The sequence below is a fragment of the Giraffa tippelskirchi genome, chromosome 11 (assembly GCF_054371585.1).
Source record: "Giraffa tippelskirchi isolate mGirTip1 chromosome 11, T2T-mGirTip1v1.2.pri, whole genome shotgun sequence".
NCBI lineage: Eukaryota > Metazoa > Chordata > Mammalia > Artiodactyla > Giraffidae > Giraffa > Giraffa tippelskirchi.
In genome coordinates, this window is record NC_137285.1 from 8,802,729 (window position 1) to 8,820,186 (window position 17,458).

A 17,458-nucleotide genomic window follows, 5' to 3' on the forward strand; every position below is an offset into this window, starting at 1 on the left:
GTCTCCCCAGTCCCCTAGGTGGAGCTTGAGTTAGTTTGATCCTCCGAGGAAGTTTGCGTTTTCGACCCCCCTCCGTCTGGGGCCTCTGTTGGAATAATTTGCAATGGGTAAGAACCCGCCTGCCAGTGCAGGAGACGCGGGTTCCATCCCTGGGTCCGGAATATCCCCTGGAGGAGGGCATGGCAACCCACTCCATTATTCTTGCCTGGAGAATCCCCATGGACAGAGGAGCCTGGCGGGCTACAGTCCAAGGGTGACCAAGGAGTCGGACAGGACTCGGCGACTTAACAATGATAATAGTCACAGTCATCCTTTAATTTATCTGCTTGTTTCTGCCGCCTGGTTTATCCTTCACACCAGCGCCTTAGGGGACAGGATGGTCCTCTTGGGGAAACTGATGCTCTGGGCGGTTATGAGTGGACGAGGTCTCACGGGCAGAGTGGGGATTGGAACCTCGGCCCCCACGACACCACAGCACCTGCCCCCAAGTCTGCGCCTCTGGCGGAGTCAGGCCGGGCATCCCATACTTCTTGGGTTTCTGAAGGCTGTATTCACGTGGTTTGTTTATCCCGAAGCGGGCAGGGGAACCGCGTCTCCGCACCTGTGGCTGGGAAGTCTTTCCGACTCTCTGTTTACTTTCAAGAAGGAGCCGGAGCTCCCTAGGCTGAGTGTACCTGGGTTTCATCTCTCACACAGGTGGGCTGTGATCTTGGCCGTGCTCCATGTCCCGAATGTTTTCTTGTAGCACCTGGGCGCCCTTGCTTCATTCTTCTCTGCCCGGAGTAAATAGATCAGCTTGCATTCTCTGGGGGTGGGGAGAATGTAATTTACAGATGTTAGTTAAGGTCATGGTCATGAAACTTCTCAGTTTTCATCCCTTCGACCTGCCTGTATTGAAAATATGTATTTTGACCAGTTCTAAAGATAGTTTACATGGCTTTGAATGTCCCCGAATGACCTACAATTAGTTCAGAGGTTAAGTTGTAAGCATTCAAAGCATTTGGGTTTATTTGTGTTAATCCTTAAGGGAGTTGTCAGTAAATAGTGTGTGTGTGGGGGGGGGCGCTTTTTGAGGGAGTAGAGGTAACTTGACAACCTTTTGAAGTAACAGTCCTTTTCATCCAGGTATAATTTTTTATCTTTAGGATGGTTTGGAAAGGAAGTCTCTCTTCTGAAAACTGGCGGATTCAGTAAAGCTTTTAAAATAAAAGGCAGACAACCTGGAGTTTCTGTAGACTCATGCCCTATGGGGAAAAAAAGAGCAAAGACTTCTCACTAAAAGAAAATAGTTGTTTAAGATAGAGATTCAGGATGTCCTGGGCAGTTCCTCGGAATCCCCTTTTCCTCAGGAACTTGACCTCTCTGCAGGGGTTTTGGTTGGCAACTATCCTTTCCCTAAAGAGTGGAGCGTTTGAGTTCTTTGCTCCAGGATTAGTTGGTGAAAACATTGCCACTCAAACACCTACTGTTAGAGTTATTCAGAAAACCCAGGTAACTTGGCAGAAATCCTTCTTTTGTTAGGTTAATGTATCTGCTCCCTTTTATAAATGTATGGTCATTCTCAAACCTGCTGAATTAGAAGAGTCACCTGGGGTGAAATTAGAACCATAAAAGGGAAGAACATGGGAATCCTCAGTTTGTAACAGGAGTTTCTGGTAATTCTATGATTAAGTGTGCGCACCTGTATGAGGTGATCTCACTGAGTATAAAGATGACCGATTCTACCCTTTTTTTCTCTTTTGAATGAAAGAATGTGAAATTCACCTGCTTCCGTGGCTGTATTGCCCCTTATCATTTGCTTCTGGTTACCGAGAACCTCAGATCGATTCTGATTTTGCAAGCGGACCTGCTTCCCTGCTGGCAAGATTTCTCAAAGCCTCAACAGTCCATCAGTCCTCTGGTTACAAAGGGAAGGCAGAAGACAGCAAACACAACAGGTACACATGCGGCTTCTCTCTTGCTCTCTGGTGCGATGTAGCAGAGACTGTTTCAACTTGGGCCAGTGTTTGAAGTTGTGGTAGTTGAGCAGTATATTATTTGCCTGGTCTGTTCAGAGCTTGCGTGCCCAGGACTATGTAAGAAATGTTGTTTGTGATGTTGATCATGCGCTTAAAACCAACTCAGTCATAGCTGGGAAGACCAGTTCCTCACAGCAGTGTGTAGGAGCAGAGTTGGTACGGAAGGATTAAAAACTACTCAGCAAGCTTCCCTGGTGGCTCAGTCGGTAAAGAATCCGCCTACAATTCAGGAGACCTGGGTTCGATCCCTGGGTCAGGAAGATCCCCTGGAGAAGGAAATGACAACCCACTCCAGTATTCTTGCCTGGGAAATCCATGGACAGAGAAGCCTGGTGGGCTACAGTCCAGGGGGTCGCAAGAGTTGGACACGACTTAGCAACTAAAACTAAAACCACTAGTAAGTTTAAAACAGGTTTTGTTTGACCAAGTAGCAGCTCCATATTGTTACAGACTAGGACTGTTTCTTCTTTCTACTAAGTTCTTGACTTTTACTTTGCTTATTGTTCTGATTTTCTGGCAGCGAAGAGGCAAAAGGAGCGTGGTCAGAGATAGATGATTTGTAGCAATAAATAATCACTTCTCTTTCTCCCACTCTGATTCACTGATTGTCATAGTGAACCACAGGGCATGTCCACGAAGCAGAAATATCAAGGTGTTTTTTCAGGTACAATTATATTAGAACAACCCCTCCAGGCCACAGCACCCAGGACTGTATCTGGCACACAGGATTCTTACAGGCTTAAAAATTTTTTTTCTTGCTTCATCTATTGCAAAAAAAAACCTAATCAGGTGGTATTTTCTATTAAGTTCTCAATGGAAAGCATCCCCAGTATTCACTACCGAAAGTTGATGCTGCCTCTAACAGTAATTTCTGATTCTGATTTCCTAAGAAGTCGGTTCCACGGCACTGTGAAGCCCCTGTTTGATGTCTAAACACAGCTTCCTCAGATGGGGAGGGCAGAATGGGTTTTTTTTTCCTGTGGGAGACCATGAAAGTACCCTGGCTGTTGATCTCTTTTGCTCCTGTTAGCATGACTGATATGTGTATTATGGTTCTTTGGGAGCACGTTTGTAGAGGAACTGCCGCTTATCATTGTTGGCCTACGTCTTATTTAACAAAAGGATGCTAAACCCTTGGATGTTTCCAGGAAAGGAGTACTCTAAGATTTTTGAATCTAGATGATACCCTGTTGCCTCCACCCAGACCCAGTTCCATCACTTCCCCATGCTATTCCTCAGAAAGATTGTTGGCAGCTAATAAATTCAATCTTTTGTTGAATGGCACCCTTGAATGTGCTCCAAACAGGTTGCCGGAGTTTTCTCTTTCCCTTTATAATACTCTAATTTAGTTGTTTGGGCGATGTCTACGCATTCCTTTTATAAAATTTTTTTTCTTTGGAGTGCAGTTTTTTTTCATTTGAGAATTTGCGTGTTGAAAGAATAAAACCCAGAGGCCTTTTTGCCTGTGATTCCCCCAAAGCTAAATTTAGATCACTGGGTTATAAGGTTCCAGGGCTTATTTTAACCAGGATAAGGAAAAAACTTTCTAACAGTGACGGCAGCTTCAGGCCAGACTGTCACCTCTGGTGGTAGAAAGTGCCCTTCACCTAGCTGTTGATACAGAGATTGAGAAGAGGTGAAAGGGGTTCACAGACCAGAGACAAGTGGGATTAAATCTCTGAGGCCCACCCAGTGCCAAAATTCCGTGGAATTCCACACCTTGTCCTTGAATGTCAGTGCCAAGTCCATGTACACAGTAGTTATTTTCCTATTAAATTTGAACAAGTAAGTTTCTGTTGCTTTATCAAATATACACAGTCCATGGAATTCTCCAGGCCAGAATACTGGACTGGGTAACGTTTCCCTTCTCCAGGGGATCTTCCCAACCCTGGAGTCGAACCCAGGTCTCCAGCGATGCAGGTGGATTCTTTACCAGCTGAGGCATGAGGGAAGCCAAAGAATACAGGAGTGGGTAGGCTATCCCTTCTGCAGGGGATCTTCCTGACCCAGGAATTGAACCAGGGTCTCCAGCATTGCAGGTGGATTCTTTACCAACTGAGCTATCAGGGAAGCCCATAACAAATATAATTATACGTAATTGTGATAATGGAGAGGAGTACAAAAATAAATGCTTTGAAAAGAAAACTTAAAATCTGATATCAGTTTCAACGTATATATCTTGGCAATGACCATACGGAAACAGTCAGGCAGTTGTCTTTCTATTTGGCTTAAGTTTAAATATCCAAATAGAGACTAAATCGGGCTCCTAGAATAAAAATATTTTAAAAAGCTGGGTATATCTCTTGGCAAGTATGAGTATCTACATTATTATAATGCTCACTGGATTTTCTGAATTAAAAAAACGATTTGTCAGATTGTTTGGCATCATCTTGACCTGAAGCATGTTTTATTTTTGGAAAGCAAATAATTGCAGACATCTTAACATAGAATGCCATCTGAGAATATTTAAAACCATCCATTCCCTGCTGACTCTGCAAATGGGGGGACAGCACCCTAGGAGGAGGGTTTTTGTAATGGCTCAGCTGTGAGGCCAACCAGGGTTCAAGTCTCAGGGCTGCCCCTCCCTTTTCAGTAGCTTTGGGGTGAGTTATTCCCGTAACTTTGTTTCCCTGTTTCTAAAAAACATCAGCCACCTTTCAGGGCTCAGTGAGCCTTGGAGACCGCACCCGATGTATAGAAAATGCTCAACCAATGACAGCTGTGTTTCCAGGTTGAATGTGTCTTTGTTAAGGTCCTTATTCTGCAGCTAGATTCTCCTGGAGCAACTAAGAAATCAACTGAGTTGCTCTGGGAAACTCTCAACCTTTAAAATCAGTCAAGTCTGTGCTGTATTTAAAATGGATAACCAACGAGGACCTGCTTTATAGCACAAGCAACGCCACTCAGTGTTACATGGCAGCCTGGATAGGAGGGGAGTTTGGGGGAGAATGGATACATGTATAGATATGGCTGAGTCCCTTTGCTGTCCACCTGAAGCTATGATGACATTGTTAATCAGCTATACCCAAATAGAAAATAAAAAGTTAAAAAAAATATAGAGTCTGGATTTACCACAGTTCTCTCATAATCAGAAAGGTTGTACCACCTTTTCCTGGCATCTCGGGAGAAATTAGGCTCCCTCAAAATAATGCCATTTTAGGTATGAAAAAATACCCAAGGTGCTTATCTTCTTCCCCAAATCATACTTTTACCCAATCCAAGCCCTTCATTTACCCACCAGGAAATCCATTTAGCAGTCACCATGCAGGGGAAAGCTCTTTCTATCATTGATTTAATCTGGTTCCTCTGCATACTTTGTCATGTGTGTGTATATATTTTCTCATTTTGTACAGAGTATATGCCTGCAGCCTCTAGATCTGTGTTCTGGGTACAGTTAATGTGCAATTCCACATCTAATCTGAGTCTACATTATGAGACAGCACTGTGGTGGTTACTCCGTTCTATATTCTGATTTCTTTGTATGTCTTTTTCTATTGGCTTCTAGCAGGCGTCCTCAGCCAGGCGGCTGCAGGCCACACGCAGCCACAAGCAGGCTTTGTTTGGCTCATGGGCTTTCTTTCTAAAAACTTTTGAATCAGAAGCCAGCATTGGAAAATCCTTCAAGCTGGGATTTCCAGCTTTTTCTGAAAAATCTGAAAAGTTGGCTGCACTAGGCCCATGATCCCAAGAGGGGGCCCTCAGCTGAGATCGAATGCCACTGCCCCCTTCCCCCACCCCTTAGAGGGATGGGCACATGCTCTCCAGGTTGCCACAGGTTCTACCACTCCTTATTGCCCAACCTCAGGCCAAGGTCCTCACCAGTGGCCTCTGACCATGTGTTTATGGGTCTTTGTTGTTTTTCTTATAATAATGAAGACAAAAGTGAAATGGATTTTGTGCCCGTGATGCCGTCAGAACCTCAGAAAGATTGTCAATAGTTAATAAAAATAATAAGTTACCCTTTTTGGAAAACTTACTCTGTTGGATGATATGCTGAGTGCTTTGGGCATCTTTCTTGATCCACACAATGCTGTGAGGTGGCTGTGATTGCACCCATGTGAGAGATGGGGAAACAATTCAGACTTGGCTCATGTTGTCTGTTCTACCTGATGGTGTCAGAGGATGGGAAGAAGTGGTATGGGGGGCCCTGCCCTCCAACTCTTCTGCAACCAATGGTTTCTGTTGGGCAAGCCCTTTTAGGCATCTTTGTGAATGATGCATAGCTTGGGACAAGGCACATCCCACTGAGATGGATGACCCTCCATCCCAGGAAATTGTTGGTCCCCACATAGGTCCCATAGATGTCATGCATTTAGTTTATGGGGCGGATTATAATAAAAATTGAGCAAAGTTTGTAACTTGAACTGCTTCCAACATCTCAACCATCTGATCCATAAAAGGAACATTTGAACTCATCCTAAAATGTTCCTGGGCGGAAGGCGGTAGGGGAGTGGGGGGGGGGGAATTGTTGCATTTGTTTCAATCTAGTGGAAAGGCTTCATTCTTAGTAAAATGCACACAAATGTCTCAATATTTGGTATCCTGGCTGCCATTAGACTTGCTTTCAAATAATATTCTCTTCTAGATGACATAGTTTGAAATTCATAGCATTGAAACTTTTGGAGTAACATCTTCTGTGTAACAAACCAAGACATGGAAAAAAATATTCTCTGCACATTTGGAGCCAGCTCTTTTTAATATCAAAGACTGATTTTGGAGGCTCCTCATTTGTCTACAAAAAACTTTTAACAGTTCTTTGCTCAACAGAGTTTTGTTTTGTTTTTACTGTAAACTCCTTTATTCTGCAAACACCAAACAAATCTAAGTGGTTTTAAAAGACTATTCAGACAATTTGCTCCCTTTTATAACTACTACAGGTTCAGATACTGTTCCCTAGGAATAAAAAGTAGTGTGTTCCCTTCGTAAAACCCCTTCCCAAGGTTCTGGACTGGGTTTTTTTCCATATCTCTATTTGTGTCTAAAATGAAATGAATGTAAAACAGTAGCACACAAACTTTTTGCTTTTCATTGCAAGGTAACAATCCAGGCTGTTTGTTTTAGAAATGGTAATGTTGTATCATTGTAACAAATTATACTTAAAAATCATTTAGTGTGAAATTGCAGATTAATCCCATAGGGACAGGGTATTAACAATCACCCAGCCCTTTGGAGCATACAGATGGTGAATCTGGGATTTACAATAGGAACAATCGCTGATTACATGCATGGATGTAACGGACAAAAAGACCTCCACAACTTCAGCCTGGAGAATACGGTGGAGGTCCTAGTGCCTGACTTGTTTGGGGTGCTCAGTCCCTAAGGACGCCTGCGTTTCAGCACCCGGCCTGCACCGGATTCTACAGTGCCTTGTGTGCTCTGAAACCCACCACGCGCATGTGAGAAGCATCCTCTCAGTGTGCTTAGCTCTAACTCTTGTAAATTCCATTCGAATTTGCATAAAGAGCGACTTCGCAGTGGGGCATGCAGTGGGAATTTGGCAGAGGTGCCCAACCCAGAGAACTCGTTGTCAAAACCCCATACTCGCTATTCACTAATTGCTGTGTGTGGACTAGGGGCTGGGGAGGCTTCTCTGCTTCAGAAATTAATCTGTGTGAGAAATGAAAAGGGCCCTTAAACACAGTGCCTCTGATTTTGAAACTGTCAGTCTGCAGACCTCAGACTGCAAACCCCATGACATGCTTACTGTTGAAAGTGAAAACAACACCCTCATACACACATCCTTGAATACAGACCATGTTACAGCAAGTGACCAGTCAGCGTAGTCTTAGATGGTCACTTACTGTAGCATGTGGCTTCCCAGGTGGTGCAGTGGTAAAGAATCCGCCTGCCAACGCAGGAGATGCAAGAGATGCAGGTTCGATCCCTGGGTTGGGAAGATCCCCTGAAGGAAGAAATGACAGCCCACTCCAGTATTCTTGCCTGGAAAATCCCATGGGCAGAGGAGCCTGGTGGGCTACGGTCCATGGGATCGCAAAGAGTCAGATGAGACTGAGCGAGCTATCGAGCAGAGCAGCAGAGAGCAGTGTGTTCTTGGGACTCTGAACTAAGTAAGGCTGTTTTCTTTTTATTTATATTTTTAAGCAACTCTTTATAAAATTTAAAAAAAGAGCATAGCCATTTCAGTGGTAGTTAAGATGCATATGCAACATCTACATACAACCACGTGTAAGTTCTCCCCCTAAATCTCTGTTTGATTTCAGATGTAAAGGTAAGGAATGATTTTCCAAGCAGGAGAAAACCCAAGAACCTGAATGCTTTAAAGAACTTAGTTAGCATCATTGTCTTAGCTTTTTAGCATTTGTTTCTCAAAACCTTTATCCAAATGAATTGTTTAAATATTCTGTTCCCAAACACCGTATTGTTACAGAGCTCAAAACAAAAGTACGAGTGAACACTGCTATGTCTGACTCCAGAGACTATATTGCTTTTAAGCATATGCATCCCACACACGTTTTATTGCTTTTTCTGAACCCAGGGATTTGTGACAGCCGTGAGTCAACTGAGTGATAATGACCATGTCCTCTGGACCAGTTAATTACCCGCCCAGAAGGATCTGGCAGCCCCGTCTTGAGGGAACGCTTGTAAGCTTCTCTGGATTAGTCTAGAGATGCTTGGCAACTGGCCCTCAGTTCAGCTCTGTTTCTCAGGTGCTGGGTTGGATAGGCACTTGTTCAGAATGATCAACGTGGCCTTTGTGGTCATAAATATCAGTGATTAGTAACACTGACTGAAGCAAGACTCCTTCCTTGGAAAAAGCCTGTCAAGTTTGAAACATGTTAAAGTATCAAGTTCAAAATATATAGTTATTGATACACTGTTTAGAAAAGCAAGGGATGGCCAAAAAAATGGATTGTAACTGACACTTTAAACGTCCATGAGTACATACTGACATAAATGATTGAAGAAAAATAGATAACTGAGGGAGACATGAGAAATATTCTGAATGTAAGATCTCAAATATGTATGTATTGGGTTGGCCAAAAAGTTCATTTGGGGTTTTCCGTAACATTTTACAGAAAAACCCAAACAGACATTTTGGCCAACCCAATACATCCTCTTTCCTCCAGGAGATTAATATTGTTAATAATTCTTTCTTCTTTCCTCCCCCTTCCCTGTGGGGCTGGTCTTAGTGATTTGCCTCCAAATAATAGTGTATAGATGGGGAAAAATAGTAATGTCATAGGGGAGTACCCTGGCACATACAACCTTAACCAAGAGATGAAGGTTAGCATCAACAATGATATGTGGATCCCATGAACCCCTGATGGGATGGGGTGAGAAGATGCATAGGATATTTTTTTTTCCCTTGTTTTTTTTTTTTTTAATAAATTTATTTATTTTAGTTGGGGGCTAATTACTTTACAATATTGTAGTGGTTTTTGCCATACATTGACATGAATCAGCTATGGGTTTACATGTGTTCCCCATTCTGAACCCCCCTCCCACCTCCCTCCCCATCCCATCCCTCTGGGTCATCCCATTGCCCCAGCCCTGAGCATTTGTCTCATGCATCGAACATGGAATGGTGTTCTGTTTCACATATGATAATATACATGTTTCAATGCTATTGTCCCAGAACGTCCCACCCTCACCTTCTCCCTCAGAGTCCTTAAGACTGTTCTATGCAGAGAAGATGCATAGGATCTTTACCTCTGTGGTATTCTTTCTAAAATCTCTAACGTCAGTCTACTGATGAGAACATTCTACAAAATACTTTACCCATGTCCTTTAAAACTGGCAAGATCATGAAAAATAAAGAATGAGAAAGTGTTCCAGATCAGAGGGGACGGGGTAGGGAGGACAGCTCAAGGCAGTGTGGTGTCCTTCCAGGGTTGGATTCTGGAAGAAGAAAGGGCTTAGTGGGAAAAACTGGTAAAATCTGAATCAAGTCTGGAACACAGTTAATAGAAATGTCCCACCTTTAGTTTCTTAGTTGTGGTAAATGTACCACAGGAATATGAAATAGTATGGATGAAACTGGGTGAGGGGTAGATAAGAGCTCTCTATATAATCTTTACAACTTTTCTGTTCATCTAAAATCACCCCCAGTTTATTTTAAATCAAGTAAATGTCACACCCATCTTCACAGCCTTCTTGAAAATAGCCCAGAGGTGGAAGTAACCCATGTGTCCACCGATGGATGAATGGATAAACAGAACTCAATAGGATCCAGCCTTAAAAAGAAAGAAGTTCTTAAATAGACGTTTCTCCAAAGAAGACATACAGATGGCTAACAAACACATGAAAAGATGCTCAACATCACTCATTATCAGAGAAATGCAAATCAAAACCACAATGAGGTACCATCTCACGCCAGTCAGATGGCTGCTATCAAAAAGTCTACAAACAATAAATGCTACAGAGGGTACGGAGAAAAGGGAACCCTCTTACACTGTTGGTGGGAATGCAAACTAGTACAGCCACTATGGAGAACAGTGTGGAGATTCCTTAAAAAACTGGAAACAGAACTGCCACACGACCCAGCAATCCCACTGCTGGGCATACCGAGGAAACCAGGATTGAAAGAGACACGTGTACCCCAATGTTCATCGCAGCACTGTTTATAATAGCCAGGACATGGAAGCAACCTAGATGCCCATCAGCAGACGAATGGATAAGGAAGCTGTGGTACATATACACAATGGAATATTACTCAGCTATTAAAAAGAATGTATTTGAACCAGTTCTAATGAAGTGGATGAAACTGGAGCCTATTATACAGAGTGAGGTAAGTCAGAAAGAAAAACACCGATACAGTATATTAATGCATATATATGGAATTTAGAAAAATGGTAACGATGACCCTATATGCGAGACAGCAAAAGAGAACAGATGTAAAGAACAGACTTTTGGACTCTGGGGGAGAAGGCGAGGGTGGAATGATTTGAGAGAATAGCACTGAAACATGTATATTACCATAGGTAAAATAGATCGCCAGTCCAGGTTCGATGCACGAGACGGTGCTCAGGGCTGGTGCACTGGGATGACCCTGAGGGATGGGATCAGGAGGGACGTGGGAGGGGGATTCAGGATGTGGGGACACATGTACACCCATGGCTGATTCATATCAATGTATGGCAAAAACCACTACAATATTGTAAAGTAATTATCCTCCAATTAAAATAAATTTAAAAAAAGGAAGTTCTGACACCAGCTGCAACATGAACCTTGAGGACTATATATTAAATGAAATAAGCCATCACAAAAAGACAAATATTGTATCTTTCCACTTCCATGAGATCCTAGTGTAGAGTAAAATGTATGTGTACTCAGTCATGTCTGACTCTCTGAGACCCCATGGGTTGTAGCCCACCAGGCTTCTCTGTCCATGGAATTTTCCAGGCAAGAATATTGGAGTGGTGTGCCATTTCCTACTCCAGGAGATCTTCCCAACCCAGGGATCAAACCCTTGTCTCTTGCGTTGGCAGGCACCACCTAGGAAGCCCCTATATGAGATACCTAGAATTAGTCATAGAGACAGAAAGGAGAATGGTATTTGCCATTTTATGGTTTATCTCATGAATTTTATGTGGTTTACCATAATTTAATACTTTTTTGAAGAATCAAAAAAATGAATACAACAGTTGTAAAAATTATGAAAAGTTTTGCTTGCCATCATGAAGACTATAGAAGGATTCTCAGCTTTGATGCCATTGACATTTGGGCTTGCTGACCCTGTGTTTGGGGTGAGGAGCTGTCCTGTGCATTGTAGGATGTTTAGCAACACCCCTGGCCTCTGCACTACGTGGCAGTACCACCCCTCCCGCCATCATGAACCTAAAGTATCTCCAGACAGTGATAAATGACTACTGGATTTCAGGGGCACGGTTGCTCCTGGCTGAGAACTACTGGGCTGTTGTGATACTGGGAAGGAAATAAACAGTTTTAAAAAAAAAAAACTGTCAGAATTTCATTCTCTCATATAGTGATCAATAGCCATATGGCGCTACTTAAATTTAAAATAAATTGAAAACTGAATCTGTTACTTCTTCATTAGCCACATCTCAAGTGCCTGGTGGCTACCATATTGGACAATGAAGATAAGACCATCACCGTTATCACAAGAAGTTCTGTTGGCCACACTGATCTAGATGTTGAGCTTATTCACTGTATTATTTCTCATCCATTTGGGGTCCGTAACTTTTAAGTCCTTTCCAGGCTATCATTGTGTGTGATGTTGACAGTGAACAACAGAGCAGGCTCACTATTATCCCCGCCAGTAGCTGTTAACCAAGCTGCCGCCCATTACCTGCTCACAACCACCCTGATCAGGAGAAAACTGAGGAGGACGAAAAGCAAAATAACTTGAGTTAGCTTACCCACCTGTTAGTGGTCATAGGACACATCGTGGGCTAAGAGCTCCATATTGCCTGTCTTACACTAGAACAGGGCTCCCCATTAGCTGAAAATAGTCCCGGTTAGCAGTCTCTCCCGATTCTGACCGTCTTGGTACCTTCCCACCTGGCTGGGTCTTAGGAGCGGACAGGTAGATGGAAGCCAAGCTCTGTTGGTCCCAAGGGCAGAGGGTAGAAGGATTGTGCTTGTAGTTGGATGTTGTTGATTACATCCTGTAATAGAAAGGGTTCCTGGATTATCTATCATATATCTAGTCTCCTCACTCAGTGAGACAGATAAAAACTGCTGTTACAATTCAAACACACTTTTAGCTTTCAGAATCAGGAAATGCAGACTTCCTCCTCCTCCTCCTTTCCAGGACATTCAAGTTATGGCATGGTAGTACCAGGCAGAGTCTTCTGGTGAGTGGATCACTCCCTGGGATCTGACACTTGGAGAGACCCTGTGTACAAGGGCGGTCCAGTTACTTGCCTGTTTTTCTCTGGAAATGTCTCTTCTGCTTGCTCAGGGTGGTATGAAGCCATTCTTTTATGCTGTATCTCATTTCTTTTTGGTGTTTTAAAATTCAGATGTTAAGTCACTAATGCTTTGTTTATCCACCTGATTTTCTCTGGTCTGGGAAATAGCAAGGAAGAACTGGGCTCCTGGTGGGAGGGGAGCCTATAAAGGCGGAGGATGGGGTAAGGTGTCTGTAGGATGTTGTGCCAGTAAAACACACTGAACAACAGTGTGCTACACAGTTAAAAATTTAAGAGGGTAGATCTGTTAAGTGTTCTTACATCAATCAACAAGCAAATGTTATATACCACTAAAAAAATGAATCCAAGACTTGCTTTTTTTTTGAGATATAATTGACAATTGTAAGATTTAAATATACAACGTTGATGATTTGATAAACATATATACATTGTGACTTTCCCATTGTGATTCCCCTATCAGGTTAATTTAAGATCTACTTTCAGCAATCTTTAATTATACAAGACAGTGTTATCAGCCATAGTCACCATGTTTTTTATTAGCTCTTCAGACTTTATTCTGGAGAAGGAAATGGCAACCCACTCCAGTATTCTTGCCTGGAGAATCCCAGGGACAGAGGAGCCTGGTGGGCTGCCGTCTGTGGGGTCGCACAGAGTTGGACACGACTGACGCGACTTGGCAGCAGCAGCAGCAGACTTTATTCATATTGTAGCTGAAAATGTGTGCTCTTTACCAACCTCACCCTACTGACCCCAGTTCCAAACTCCTGCCAGCCACTTTTCAGTTTCTTTTAGTTTGGCTGCCTTTTTAAATTTCTTGTTATTTTTTCACATGTAAGTGATACTGTGCAGAATTTGTCCTTGACTTAATGTCCTCTAACTTTATCCATGTAGTCAAAAATGGCAGGATTTCATATTTCCTAAGGCTGAATAATATTCCATTGTGTATACACATCATGCTGACTTTATCCATTCATCTGTCCATAGACATTTGGGTTGTTTCCATACCTTGTGTATTGTGAATAATGCTGCAATGAACAGGGAGTGCAGATATCTCTACAAAAAAAGGATTTTGTTTCCTTCAGATATATAACCAGAAGCGGGACTGGTTCTATTCCTAGAACCAACCGATTTCTAGTGATTCTATTTCTGTTGGTTCATACGGTGGTTCTATTTTTAGTTTCTTACAGAATCTCCACACTGTTTTCCATAGTGGCTGTACCAGTTTACATTCCCTTGTGCATATAGTCAGTGCACAAGGGTTCCATTTTCTCTTGCTAGCATTTGTTATCTCTTATTGAAGGTGTCCCTGGTGGCTCAATGGTAAAAGAACCTACAGTGCAGAAGACGCAGGTTCAATCCCTTGGTCCAGAAGACCCCCTGGAGGAGGAAATGGCAACCCACTCCAGTATTCTTGCCTGGGAAATCCCATGGATAGAGGAGCCTCGCAGCTACAGTCCATGGGATTGCAAAGAGTCAGACACAATTTAGCAACTAAACAACAATAGCAATCTTTTCATGATAGCCTTCTAACAAGTGTGAGATAATTACTTACTATAGTTTGGATTTCCGTTTCCCTGATGATTAATGATGCTGAGCATCTTTTCACGTCCCTGTTGGCCATCTGTATATCTTCTTTGGGAAAATGGCTTTTCAGGTCTTTTGCCCACTTTCTAATTGAGTTTTTCTGTTGTTTTTTTTTTTTTCTTTTTTTGCTGTGAGTTGTATGAGTTCCTGGTATGTTTTGAATATTAAATGCTTATCAGATATGTTAGTTGTTAATGTTAGTCACTCAGTTGTGCCTGACTCTTTGCAACCGCATGGACTGTAGCCCACCAGGCTCCTCTGTCTATGGGATTTCCAGGCAAGAATACTGTAGTGGGTAGCCATTCCCTTCTCCAAACGAGATTTGCAAATATTTTCTCCCATCTGTTAGTTGCCTTTTAATCTTGTTGTTAGTTTCCTTTGCTGTGCAGAAGCATTTTGGTTTGTTGTACTCCCAGTTGAATTTGGCTTATTTCACTCAGTATAATGTGTATAAGGTTTGGCCATGTTGTAGCATATGTCAGCATTTTCTTCCTTTTTAAGGCTGAATAATAATCTTCTGTGTGTGTGTGTGTGTGTAACACCACATTTTTGTTTATCCATTCACTCATAAATGGACATTTAGATTACTTCCACCTTTTGGGTATTTTGAATAATGCTGCTAAGAACATGAGTGTACAAATATGTTTGAATCCCTGCTTTGAAGCCTTTTGGACATACCCAGAAGTGGAACTGCTGGATTGCATAGTAATTCTATTTTTAACACTTTGGGGAACTTCCATACTGTTTGTGTAACAGTTGTACCCCTTTACAGTCCCAGCAGGAGTGCAGGGATTCTACTTTCTCTGCATCTTCACTGATACTTATTATTGTTTTATAGATGTGTGTGTGTATATATGTATATATATATATGTGTGTGTGTGTGTCATCCTACTGAATATGAATTAGTATCTCATTGTAGTTCTGATTTGCATTTCCCTAGTGATTTGGATATGATAATTTGACACTGTGACTATGTCAGTTCTCCTTAATTAAACCATTTGACAAAGTTGCAGTCTGAATTATTAATTCCCACTCTTAAGGCATAATGAAAGCACAAATGAACAGTGAAACAGAATAGATCAGAGACCGAGAAATGCACTCATGCATATGAAAAAGGGTAACTAGCTAATCAACATTTCTGGTTAATCATTCTGTCTAACTTCACAAATAGTCAATAACACCAAAGTAAACAGCAGTGGAATACCACTTTATACCCATGAGGCTGGCAAAAATTGTAGAACCTGAAAGTGCCCAGGAATGGCAACGATATAGAGAAACAGGAGCCACAAGGCACTGTTGAAGGAAGGACAAACTGACTTCTATGATCATTCTTGAACAAGGGTTTGCAGAATGCAATGAAATCATGTATGTGTGTGTCTGCTAACCCACTAGTCTCACTCCAAGGAATACACTCCTGTGAGGACTTGTGCGTATGTTCAAAAGAGAAGATGTCTGGAAATGTTCATCATGTTGGTGTTTGAGGCAGTTGTGAGCTGGAGTTGATTGGAGTATCCATCACTAGGGAAATGGAAGAGTTGAACAAGGTGGGTCTATGGTTGGAATACTGTACAGCAATTAAAAGCAGAGAACCAGATATGTTTTTTAAATGTTAAGTGATGTGTTGGAAGGCCTACGTGTAAATTGCATCTTTCTTCTTTAGAATGATTTCCTGGAAGCCTCTCCCATGCACTCCCACTTGTAGCTCTTTGGTTCAACATGGCCTGTGAGGCCTCCCTTAGCTAAAAGGGAGCCTGGAACACCCAGTATTTGACATTTCCATCCTTTATAGGAGGCAAGGGAGGAAGGAACTTTGATTGGTCTTTGGGCATAGCGTCTGCCGTGCATTCTGCTATACTCATATTTTAACCTGGGAATCTTATCAAAAGACAGATGCTGACTCAGTAAGTCTGGGATGGGGCCTAAGATGGTACAGTTCTAAGTGCTCCCAGATGGTGCTGAGGCTGCTGGTTCCTGGACCTTGTGTAGCAAGGTTCTAGAGGGTTTCCTGCTGCTTTTGAGAGTTCAGCAGGCCTGGGTGTCATCCGTGTGTTCAACAGATTATAGAACACAATGGCTAGTCTTGGGATTCGGTTCATGGAGGTCAATCAAGAGAGAATATGCCTCATTGTTTTGGTTACTGTTGGGCAATAAAAAGCCACCCCAAACTTGGTGGTACAAAGCAACCACACTCTCCTTATGCTCACCAATTCTGTGGCTGATGACTTCCAGTAGGGAACAGTGGGGAGCGTTTGTCTTGGCTCCTTGATGTCCAAGTCCTCAGCTGGGAAGCCTGGAATGCTGAGAAGGGAGTGATCTGATAGCTGGGCTCACACTATCCAAAGACTCGCTTACTCTCACATCTGGCCCCTTGCTGAGGAGACTGGAGGGCTAGGGCTGCTGACCAGAGGGTCTGCAGGTAGCCTCTCCATGTAGCTGGGCTTCCACACAGCATGGCAGCTGCTGGGCAGCAGAGCTGCTGTGATGGCAGCTGTGTCTTTGACCTAGCCCCAGAGGCCACGCGGTGTCCTTCCTGCCACATTCTGTTGCTTACAAATGAATCACAAGCCCACCTAGATTCAAGGGAAGAACTAGACTCCACCTTTTGATAGGGGAATGGAGCAATCTAGAAGAGCAGGTGAAATAGGAGATACTATTGTGATCATCTTTGGAAAACCCCACCTACCAAACATTTTAAAAACTTCCCCCCACCCCTTCATGATTAAGATATGTTTGCAAAACCCAACCCCTTTTCTTTTTAAAGTGTTTATTTGCTTATTTTAAATGTATTTCTTTGTAGTTGCAGCATAATGGCTTTACAATATTGTGTTGTTCTGCCAGACAAAACTTTTATTTATTTTTGGATGCACTGGGGTTTTGTTGCTGTGTCCGGGCTTTCTCCGATTGCAGTAAGTGGGAGCTATTCTGTAGTTGCGGTGAGCAGGCTTCTCATGTGGTGGCCTCTCTTGTTGCAGAGTCCAGGCAGTAGAATGAGGACTTCAG

At 42.7% G+C, this 17,458-nt stretch overlaps 1 protein-coding gene across 1 annotated transcript in view; it reads left to right on the forward strand.

Moving 5' to 3' along the window:
* MYO1H (myosin IH) overlaps window positions 1-17,458 on the forward strand; it is a 116,641-nt gene that overhangs the window by 28,576 nt on the left and 70,607 nt on the right. Inside the window, exon 2 of the mRNA XM_081546034.1 lies at window positions 1,751-1,937. The gene's annotated coding sequence lies outside the window, so the exon portion shown is untranslated. The remainder of the gene's footprint in view (window positions 1-1,750; window positions 1,938-17,458) is intronic.